We start from the raw sequence: 12,350 nt of genomic DNA, 5'->3' as shown, positions 1-12,350 counted from the left end.
ATGGTGACCCTCTCAGGGTCCACCTTTCTCCACACAACATGAAAAGGTAAATGCTAAGTCAATTCCTCTTCTGAGGCAACTGCGCCCATGTTCTATTTATCCCTACCTCCTGTCACCTCTCTTCTTCCTCTACCCTGCCTTGCCCCTTCCCCCCTTCTGGGTTTCTTGCTACTGGACTAATTTTTATGCCCTCTTTTTTACATTTCCTATCCTTTATATCTATTGAAATTCTCAGTGCTCAATCAGCATTAAGTGGGAACAACATGGCCAAGTAGATGGAGCATTGTGCCTGGTGGTGAAAAGACCTGAGTTTGAATGTGACCTCAGATACTTGGAATCTTTGTGATCTTGGGCAAGTCACTGAATCTCTATTTTCCTTGCTTTCCTTAACTGTAAAATAGGGATGACAATAGAACCTATCTTTCAGTGTTGTTGTGAGGTTCAAATGAGTTGATATATATAAAATATTTAGCATAGTGGCTGGCATATAGTGATTGCTATATAAATGCTTATTCCATTCCTTTTCTTTCCCTTCATCATGGTGTGGTATTTACCATAGAATCTCAGGGTTGGAAGGACTCTCTAAAACCATCTAGTCCAATCTATGCCTAAATAAGAATTACCTCTAAAATATAATTGGACAGTTGGTCATCCAGACTTTTTAAAGCCATTACCTCTGAGATGGCTCATTACGCTTTAGTATAGCTCATTTTACATACAAGCAAGGTTAAACTTAAGATTTTGCAAGCTAGGCTTCAGCAGTATGTGAACTGAGAATTATCAGAAGAGCAGGCTGGTTTTTGAAGAGTCAAAGGAACTAGAGAACAAACTGCCAACATGCTCTGAATTAGGGAGGAAGTAAGGGAATTCCAGAAAAAAAAATCTACTTCTGCTTCATTGGCTACACTAAAGTCTTTAACTATGTGGATCATAACAAAATGGGGCAAGTCCTCAAAGAGATAGGAGTAGCAGATCATCTTATTCATCTCCAGAGGAACCTCTGTGTGGACCAATAAGCAACAGTAAAAACCAAACATGGAACAACTGATTGGCTTCATATTGGAAAAGGAGTATGACAGGTTGTTTTATTGTCACCTTATTTATTTAACTTATATGTAGAGTACATCATGCTAAATGTGAAGTCAGATGAATCAAAATCCAGAATGAAGGTTACCAGGAGAAATATCAATAATCCCATATATGTAGATTATCCAACTCTGATGGCAGAAAATGAAGAAGAATTAAGAAGCCTCTTGATGAGGGCAAAAGAGGAGAGTAGAAAAGCTGACTTGAAGCTTAACATTAAAAAAAACTAAGATCTTGGCAAATGCTTCCTTCACTTCCTGGCAAATAGAGGAAGAAGAAATGGAAGCAGTGTCAGATTTTTTATTCTTGGACTCAAAGATCATTGCAGATGGTGACTATAGCCATGAAATTAAAAGACCCTACGTCCTTGTAAGGAAAGCTACGGCAAATTTGGATAGCATACTAAAAAGCAGAGATGTCACCTTGCCAACAAAAGGCCATATAATCAAAGCTATGTTTTTTTTTCCAGTAGTAATGTAAGGTTGTGAGAGACAGAGTATAAAGAAAAGTGAGTGCTGCAGAGCCTATGCTTTCAAATTGCGGTGCTAAAGAAGACTTTTGAGAGTCTGTTGAACAGCAAGAATATCAAATCAGTCAATACTTAAAGAAATTAATTCAGAATATTTACTGGAAGATCAAATATTAAAGATGAAGTTTAAATACTTGGGCCACATAATGAGAAGATGGGACTCATTAGAAAAGACCCTGATGTTGGAAAAGACTGAAGGCAAAAGGAAAAGAGATGGCAAAGGATGAGAGGGATAGTGAGCATCACAGAAGCAATGAACATGAGCTTGGGCAGACTTCAAGAGACAGTAGTAGATAGAAGGGCCTGGTGTGCTGTGGTTCATGGGGTCCCAAAGAGTCTGACATGACAGAATAACTCAACAACAACAACAACATAGCTCTAATTATTCAAATATTTTCCTTTCTTTACCTCAAACTAAAACCTCTTCTCTTGTAACTTTTGCCCATTTCTCTTATTTTTGCCTCTGGAGCAAAGCAGAACAAGTCTTTGTCTGTCACCTTTTCCAGGGGACAGAATTTTAAATATTTGTAGATAGCTATCTACAATCTTTTCTACCAAGTGTGTGATCCTGGCTTGATCACCTTTCTAAGCCTTAGCATCTGTATGTATAAAATTAGCCAATATAGGTTAGTAGACACAACATTATACTTGTAGTTGAATGACTGTGGTTCAAATCCTGACTCTGCCACTTACTATTTATGTGACTTTAGGCAAATCATGTTATCTCTCAAGTCTTGTTTTTCTCATCTGAAAAATGAGAATATTGGGCAAATTAACGAGCTGTAGGTATATGTCCATAAGACAATCTGAGAACTATTTTCTTTCAAAAAAAATAATGAAATAAAAAGCCTGAGTATTACAATTCAGAAAATAATAGAATAAAATTATTTCAAATATCATTACATTAAATTATATAGCATCAGTAGGAAGCCAACAGAAAAGAAACCCAACAGCTGCTCACTCAGAAATGTAGTCAACAAGTTCTGGAACTTCAGCATTGAACAAAAAATATTGCAAAAACTCAAGAGAAGGCCCTTCACATATCAATTAAAAACAGTCCAAATTCCAAAAGAGTATTTTTTGTATACTACAATTTGTCATAATCGTGGTGCACCTCTCAGGGGCCACTTATCTGTATGCCATCCAGAAGGGTATATATTTGTTCACTTCCTCTCCTAGGGTAATTGCATCCATGTATTGACTACCTCCTATCTCATTCCATAACCATGAGAAATGGAAGGAGTAGAATAGAATATTTGAAAAAGTAAAGGCAAACAGTTTGCACCTCTGCATGGCATTACCTCCAAAGATAAACTTGGCTACCAATTAAAAAGAAGATGGATTTAAAGCAGGAGAGAGGTTGGAAACATTTCTACGGAAGAAATTTAATATGATCCCAGAATTTAACATGCAAATTTATTAAACAGAATAAACTTAAGAAAATCTAATTTCTTTTAAAAGTCTCACCTTGTCTGAGGGTCACTGAGAGAACAAAAAGAGAATATTTATAGGCAAAGGCCATGAAAAGGAATCAGGAAATGTCTTAAAGGTGTAGAATAGGAAATTAATAAGAATATAGAGTTGAATAAAGAGAGGACCTTGGAAATGATCTAGTCTACCCCATCTGACATATGAGGAGACAGACTCAGAGGGGTATAGTAAGTTGTTTTAGGTTATAAAGATAGTAGAAGTTGGACTTAGTCCAAGTTCTCTGACTCTAGATACTTCCAAAAGACTATGCTCTATCCTTAATGAATTAATGAAAAACCCATGAAAGTGGGTCAGACCCTGTAATACCCTAGTGGAAGAAAGGTATAGGAAAGGGTAGAGCCCAAATGACTATTTCTTGGAATGGTTCAAAATTCATTCAAACAAAGATGTGGAGTGATATGGAAGGAAGAGGTTGTATTCCAGAGTTCAGAATCATTTTAGGGGCCAGATGATGGCCGAGTCAAAACAAAACAAAGCAGCTGGTAGCAAATGAAGAGTTAAATAAGTAATAAGTAAATGTATATTATAAGAGAGAGTCAGACAGTAGAAATAGAAAGAGTCAGAGACAAAGAAAGAGACACAGACATAGAAAGACAGAATGAGAGATTTAGAGAGAGAGGGAGAGACACAAACAGATCAAGATAGAGGTGGTGTGATATAAGGGATAGAGAATTGACCTTGGAATCAGCAACAACTGGGTTCAAGACCCTCTTTGATACATTTCAGCTGTATGACTCTTGATGTCACTTGACCTTTGCCAGTGCCCTAGGCTACTCTTTAAAACTCTTAAATTGCAGAGCAAGTATGGATTTGCATTGGCAGAGAGTGTGTTTTCTCTCTTGGAGTTAACCATACCAATGAAGTCCCAGGTCTGGTCCAAATTCCCCTCCCACTCTTCCTCCTACCTTCCCCTAACACACTGTAGATATAAATGTATGCAAAAGTGGATGATTGTAACATATATTACTATAAAACCATAACATATTTTGTTCCTTACTGTAATACTTGTCTCTTTCCTAATTTCTAGAATGATCTGTACTGGGAATTTCTAACTCATTAAAACAGCAATCTGGTAACAGTGGAAACTACTGGGGATTGAAACAGTCCAACTTCTCTCTTTAATGTTTTCCATGCTCTCGCTTGCTCAAGGCTGTTGTTTGCCATCATCATCAGTCCATCTATTCAGTATTAAAGTTTTTCAGCACCTTACTGAAAGTTTTCATCTGGACTTTGCAAATTAATATTTCATACAACAGTTTGTCCCTGGTGGAATAGCTAGAATGCTTGATATGTTTTGGACACTTTGACACCTAAAAGAAAAACAAATGGAAAAGCTCTGAGCTAGGGGAACAATAGGTAAGTAAGTGGATCACAGTCTTAGAGAGATAAGCAGTAAACAGATTTTAATGATGCCACATTTGCATTAGAGATAGTTGAAGGCAAACAAGATCAGCTTCTATAGCATCAAAAATGAAAGAGGGGGAAAAAACTATTTACTAGGATTCAACTAATATAATTAAAAATAATGAGGAAAAATTAAACTGGGAAAATGCAAAGGCAACTGCAGGGGATACATCAAGATTGATAAAACAGCAAAATAACTTTTAAAAAATAACAATTCAATAGTGCTCTAAGTTAAAACATTGACCTCAAAATAACCCAGGGAGGTAGGAACAACATCAAAGTACTGATTAGAGCAAATCATAAATCTTGTGAAGTGCTCTGGTCCACTATATTTAAATTCATACCATTTGAAATTATTATATAAAATATAGTCACTGGTTCCAACTCAACAGAGATACAGAGTACCAATATAAATAATACAACCATTTCATGGAATTCATTATTTGCACTAATTGAGACCTAGCTGTATCTAATTAGTAATGAAAACTTGTCAAATGTATTCTTCACACAGTTCTCACATTCATTCCATTATCACCCCTCACAGGGCCATCACCCAAGTTCACATTAGTCATCTTCCACCAGGTCTATTGAAATAGCCTCTTAGTGGGGCAGAGCCAAGATGGTGCTGTGAAAGGAAGGAACTACTGGAGCTCTCTCACAAATTCTGTCAAATAAATCTAAAAAAGTGAATGTGAGCAGATTTGAGAGAGTTAGAAGCCAATAGTAGACTGAGAGAGGTAGGAGCACCGGGCACACAGATGGGCACCAGACCAAACCAACCAGAAACAGCAGAGGAATCCAGCCAGCACTCTCTTCTGGGAGAGTGCTGGGTGAGCGAAACGCCAGAGCAGGAACAGGCCCAGGGCGGAAGCACTGGCTAGGGCAGTGATGGTGATCAAGCCCTAGGCCTCTCAGGCCAGGACAGGAGTCTGGCTGTGATCCAGCCCCAGGTCTCCCAGCCCAGGACAGGAGGTTGTCAGAGAGCAGAGCCTGGGGCTGCGGGAGCAGCTAGCCCCGAGGCCTCCAACCCCAGGAAAATGCAAGGGCACCAGACCAAACCAACTGGGAACAGCAGAGGAATCCGGTCAGCCTGCGGGCCTAGGGAGAGCTCTGGGTGAGTGAAATACCAGAGCAGGAACAGGCCCAGGACAGAAGTATGGGCTACGGCTGTGATCAAGCCCCAGGCCTCTCAGCCCAGGACCGAAATCTGTCAGAGAGCAGAGCCTGCAGCCACAGGAGCAGCTAGCCCAGAGGCCTCCAACCCACAGTCTAAAGGTTTGTACTCACATTCTTGGACTCCCAGTAGCCAGGATATGCAGGTAAAATGGCTCGTATCCCTCCCTTGAATAAACCCAGAGAATAAAACCCCAGGAGAAACAGAGGAGCCAGAAGGGTGGCTTCAGTAACAAGAGAAGTCGGGGAGAGGGCTCTTCCTGTGGTGGCAGAAGGAGACTAGTGCAGGAAGAGAGGTGTCCCAGCAGCCCTCACCTTAGCAGAATGAGAGTAACTGAGCCCCAGGGGCTGGAGCTAACAAGTCAACACCACGACCCCAGACTTGGCTTTGCACAGCCAGAGGAAGTGGCAGACATGAGAACAGACAAGAGCTGAGACCACCCATTCTGTAGAACAGATCTGGGGAAGAGAAGACCCCCCCCAGCAGTCAGACCACCCCTCCCCCGCACCTCACAAAACCAGAGGCCATAGCACATAAAGCTAGATCCCCACACAAAAAACTTGGAACAGAGCCCCTTGAGTCACAGAAGCAGAGATCCACTTCAGAAACCAGGAGGAAAAAAAAACACCATGAAAAAGAATAGTAAGAAGCTTTCAAAGATGATAGATTCTTATTATGGAGACAGGGATGATCAAAATACCAATTCAGAAGAGGACAGCATGGACACTACACCCACATCTGAAACCACGAAAGGGAAAGTGAACTGGTCTCCAGACCTAAAAGCATTACTGGAAGAACTCAAGGAGGACTTTAAAAACCAAATAAGGGAGGTAAAAGGAAAAAATGGAAAAAAAAATTCAATGAGGAAAACAAATCTTTAATAGGTAAAATCGGGGAATTGGTTAAGGAAAATCAGAATATATTTGGAGAAAATGTCTCATGGAAAAGTAAAATCAACCAAATGGAAAAGGAGATAGAGAAGATAAAGGAAGAAAACAAAACATTAAAAATTAGAATTGGGCAAGTAGAAGCTAATGACTCTATGAGACATCAAGAATCAGTCAAACAAAATCTAAAAAAATGAAAAAAATATGAAATATCTGATTGGAAAAACAACCAAAAATAGATCCAGGAGACGTAATCTAAGAATTATTGGTACCTGAAAGCTATGATGAAAAAAAGAGCCTGGATAGTATCTTCCATAAAATCCTTAAGGAAAATTTCCCAGAGGTCCTAGAACCAGAGGGTAAAATTGTCGTCGAAAGAATCCATCGAACACCCCCTGAAAAAGATCCCAAATAGAAAACTCAAAGAAATTTTATAGCCAAATTCCAGAACTACAAGATCAAGGAGAAAATCCTGCAAGCAGCTAGAAAGAAACAATTCAAATATCATGGAACGACAGTCAGGATCATGCAGGATCTTTCAGCTTCTACATTAAAAGATAGGACAAATTGGAATATGACATTCTGAAAGGCAAAGGAGCTTGGACTACAATCAAGGATCAACTACCCAGCTAAATTGAGAATAATTTTCCAGGCAAGGAGATGGACATTCAATGAAATAAGTGAATTCCAGACTTTCCTGATGAAAAAGGCCAGAGCTCAGTGGAAAATTTGATCTCCAAATACAAAACTCAAGAGAGTCATAAAAAAGTAAATGGGGGGGGGGGAACCCTAGTTTATCAATAAGGCTAAGTAAATCCTTATATAGGGTTATTTTGTTTTATATGTGTTTAATATATATATATATATATATACACACATATATGTCAATCTTGAGAATAGTATACTTATTATGAGAATTGAAAGGGATATTCATAGACTGTGGATGTCAGCATAAAATAACCGATATAATAATAAAAAATATAATTATAGAGATATAAAGGGATGTTTCTGGGAGAAGAGGTAAGGAGGTAGTAGAAAAGGGTAAATTATATCACATGAAGAGGCACAAAATCATTGTAATAGAGTGAATGAAGGGAGGGAGAAGAGCAGTATCTGAGCTTTACTCTCATTGGATTTGGCTCAAGAAGGGAATAACACCCTGATAAGTATAGGAATCTAACTTGTACTACAGGCAGTAGGAGAGGAAAGGGGGAAAAAAAGGGAAAGGGGTGGTCAGAAGGGAGGAAAGAAGCAGCAAGTGGAAAACAGGAAGATAAGGGAGGGGAATCAAGAGGGAGGGTAAACTGAGGAAGGCGGCAGTCAAAAGCAAAACTTGGTTGAGGAGTGGAAGGGGAAAGGGAGAAATAAAAGCATAAATGGGGGGAAATAGGATGGAGAAAAAGGCACAGGTAGTAATCATAACTGTGAATGTGAATGGGATGACTTCTCCCATAAAACGGAAAAGGATAGCAGAATGGATTAAAAACCATAATCCTGCCATATGCTGTCTACAAGAAACACATTTGAAACAGGGAGATACACAAAGGGTAAAGCTAAAAGACTGGAGTAGAATATATTGTGCTTCAGCTAAAGTAAAAAAAAAAAAACAGGGGTAGCAATCCTAATCTCAGACAAAGCAAAAGTAAAGATAGATCTAATTAAAAGAGATAAGGAAGGACACTTCATCCTGCTAAAGGGCACCATAAACAATGAAGCAATATCATTGTTTAACATATATGCCCCAAGTGGTATGGCATACAGATTCTTAGAGGAGAGGTTAAGGGAGTTATGGGAAGAAATAGACAGCAAAACCATAATAATGGGAGACCTCAACCTCCTCCTCTCTGAATTTAATGAATCTAACCTCAAAATAAATAAGAAAGAAGTTAAGGAGGTGAACAGAATTTTAGAAAATGCAGATATGATAGACCTCCGGAGAAAACTGAATGGGGATAAAAAGGAATATACTTTTTTCTCAGCAGTACATGGCACATACTCAAAAATTGACCATTTACTAGGGCATAAAAACCTCACAATCCAGTGCAGAAAAGCAGAAGTAATCAAAGCATCCTTTTCAGATCATGATGCAATAAAAATTACTTGTAATAAAGAACCACGGAAAAATAAGCTGAAAATTAATTGGAAAATAAATAATCTTATTCTAAAGAACGAATGGGCCAAAGAACAAAACACAGAAACAATTAATAACTTCATTCAAGAAAATGACAGTAATGAGACAACATACCAAAACTTATGGGATGCAGGAAATACAGTTCTTAGGGGAAGTTTTAGATCTCTAAATGCTTACATGAATAAAATGGAGAAAAAGGAGGTCAATGAATTGGGTATGCAAGTGAAAAAGCTAGAAAAAGAACAAATTGGAAATCCCCAATTAAACACCAAATTAGAACTACTGAAAATCAAAGGAGAGATTAATAAAATTGAAATCAAGAAAACCATTGAATTAATAAATAAAACCAAGAGCTGGTTTTATGGAAAAAACAATAAAATTGATAAACCTTTCATCAATTTGATTAAAAAAAAGAAAAAAGATAATCAAATTAGCAGTATCAAAAATGAAAAGGGTGAATTCACCTCCAATGAAGAGGAAATTTAAACAATAATTAGGAATTATTTTGCCCAATTGTATGCCCATAAATTTGACAACCTTAAGGATATGGATGAATAGCTACAAAAATATAAATAGCCCAAGTTAACAGAAGAGGAAATAAAATTCCTAAATAACCCATCTCAGGAAAAGAAATTGAGCAAGCCATCAATGAACTCCCAGGGCCAGATGGTTTTACATGTGAATTTTATCAAACATTCAAAGAACAATTAATTCCTATACTTTATAATTAAAGAAGGAGTCCTACCAAATTCTTTTTGGCACAAATATGGTACTAATACACAAACCAGAAAGAGTCAAAACAGAGAAATAAAATTACAGACCAATTTCCATAATGAATATTGATGCAAAAATTTTAAACAAAATCTTAGCAAAAAGATTGCCTCAACTTATCATGAGAACAATACACTACGACCAGGTAGGATTTATTCCAGGAATGCGAGGCTGGTTCAATATTAGGAAAACTATCAGCATAATTGATCATATCAACAACAAAACTAGCAGAAACCATATGATTATCTAAATAGATGCAGAAAAAGCCTTTGACAAAATACAACACCCATTCCTATTAAAGACACTAGAAAGCATAGGAATAAATGGAGCTTTCCTTAAAATTATAAATAGCATCTACCTAAAACCATCAACAAGCATTATTTGTAATGGGGATAAGCTAGATGCATTCCCAATAAGATCAGGGGTAAAACAAGGATGCCCATTATTACCCCTACTATTTAATTTGGTACTAGAAACATTAGCCGTAGCAATAAGAGAAGAAAAAGAAATTGAAAGAATTAGAATAGGCAAAGAAGAAACTAAATTATCACTTTTTGCAGATGATATGATGATTTACTTAGAGAATCCTAGAGAATCAAGTAAAAAAACTACTTTAAATAATAAACAACTTTAGCAAAGTTGCAGGATATAAAATAAACCCGCATAAATCCTCAGCATTCATTTACATTACTAACAAAGCCCAACAGCAAGAGATAGAAAGAGAAATTCCATTCAAAGTTACTGTAGACACTATAAAATATTTGGGAGTCTGTCTGCCAAGACAAACCCAGGGCTTATATGAACATAATTATGAAACACTTTACATGCAAATAAAGTCAGATCTAAATAAATGGAGAAATATCAGTTGCTCATTGTTAAGCAAAGCTAATATAATAAAAATGACAATTATACCTAAATTAATCTATTTATTCAGTGCCATACCAATTGAACTACCAAAAAATTATTTTACAGAGCTGTACAAAATAATAACAAAATTCTTCTGGAAGAACAAGAGGTCTAGAATATCTAGGGTATTAATAAAAAGAAATGCTATAGAAGGTGGCCTAGCCATACCAGATATCAAACTGTACTATAAAGCAGCAGTCATAAAAACTACCTGGTACTGGCTAAGAAACAGAACCATGGATCAGTGGAATAGGATAGGTACACAAGATGCAGTACTCACTGACTACAGCAATCTACTTTTTGATAAAGTCAAAGAATCCAGCTTCTGGGCTAAGAATGCACTATTTCACAAAAACTGCTGGGAAAATTGGAATATGGTAGGGCAGACACTGGGCATAGACCACTGTCTTATACCATATATAAAAATAAAGTCAAAATGGGTTCATGATTTAGGAATAAGGGCTATGCTATAAGCAATTTGGGAAATCAAGGAATGGTTTACCTATCAGATTCATGGAAAAGCAAAGAATTCATGACATAACAAGAAATAGAGAGCATTACAAAATTCAAAATGGATAATTCTGATTATGTTAAATTGAAATGCTTTCGTATAAACAAAGCCAATGCAACAAAGATTAGGGGGGAAGCAGAAAATTGGGAGAAAATCTTTACAACTAGTGTCTGATAAAGGCCTCATCTTTAAAATATACAGGGAACTGAGCCAAATTTATAGAAATGCAAGTCATTCCTCAATTGAGAAATGGTCAAAGGATATGAACACAGTTTTCAGAGGAAGAAATTAAAGATATCTATAAACATTTGAAAAAATGCTCAATATCACTACTGATTAGAGAAATGTAAATCAAAAGAACTCTTAGGTACCACATCTCTCCTGTCAGATTGGCTAAAATGACAAAACAGGAAAATGATACATGTTGGAGAGGATGTGGGAAAATCGGAACATTTCTACATTGCTGGTGGGGTTGTGAAATGATCCAGCCATTCTGGAGGGCAATTAGGAACTATGCCCAAAGGGCTATAAAAATGTTCATACCCCTTGACCCAGCAATACCACTTCTAGGGTTGTATCCCAAAGAGATCACACAAGTGGGAAAAGGATCCATATGTACAAAAATATTTATAGCAGCCGTTTTTGTGGTGGCAAAATATTGGAAATCAAGGGTATGCCTATCAATTGGGGAATGTCTGAACAAGTTGTGGTATATGCAGATAATGGAATACTATCATGCTATAAGAAAAGGGGATGATACGGACTTCATAATAACGTGGAAAAACCTGACTGATACAATGCTGTGTGAGCGGAGCCAAACCAGGAGAATATTATACACAACCTCAGATATATGGATTCTGTGATGATCAACCCTAATAGACTTTGCTCTTCTCAGCAATGCAAGTTTCAAGGACAATTCCAAAGGACTCATAATGGAGAGAGCTATCTACAGTCAGAGAAAGAACTATGAAGTAAGAATGCAGATTGAGGCACAGTGTTTGCTCTCCTTTTTTTGTTTTCCCTTGTTTTTTCTCTTTTGTTTGTTTTTTTTTTTTGGTTTTGTTTCTTCTTTCTCCTGATCCATTCCATTGGTCATAATTCTTCTTCACAACTTGACCACTGTGTAAATAAGTTCAATGCAAAGTTATATGTAGAAAATATATCGAATTCCATGCCATCTTGGGGAGGGAGGGAGGAGGGGAGGGAAGAAAATCTGGAACTCAAAATTATGTGGAACTGAGCATTGTAAACTAAAAATAAAAATCTTAATTATTAAAAAAAAATTTTAAAAATGAATACAATTTTAAAAGAAAGGGGAAAAAAAGAAATAGCCTTTTAGTTGCTCTCAATGCCACCAGCCTCTGTCTCTAATCCATTCTCCTCACATCTGTAAAATTGGTGCTCCTAAAGCACAAGTTGAAGCATGTCAGTATCCTGATCAAGAAGTAATGGTGCTTCCC

Source organism: Trichosurus vulpecula, chromosome 4, assembly GCF_011100635.1.
Source record: "Trichosurus vulpecula isolate mTriVul1 chromosome 4, mTriVul1.pri, whole genome shotgun sequence".
Classification (NCBI taxonomy): domain Eukaryota; kingdom Metazoa; phylum Chordata; class Mammalia; order Diprotodontia; family Phalangeridae; genus Trichosurus; species Trichosurus vulpecula.
This window is presented reverse-complemented; position numbering follows the sequence as displayed.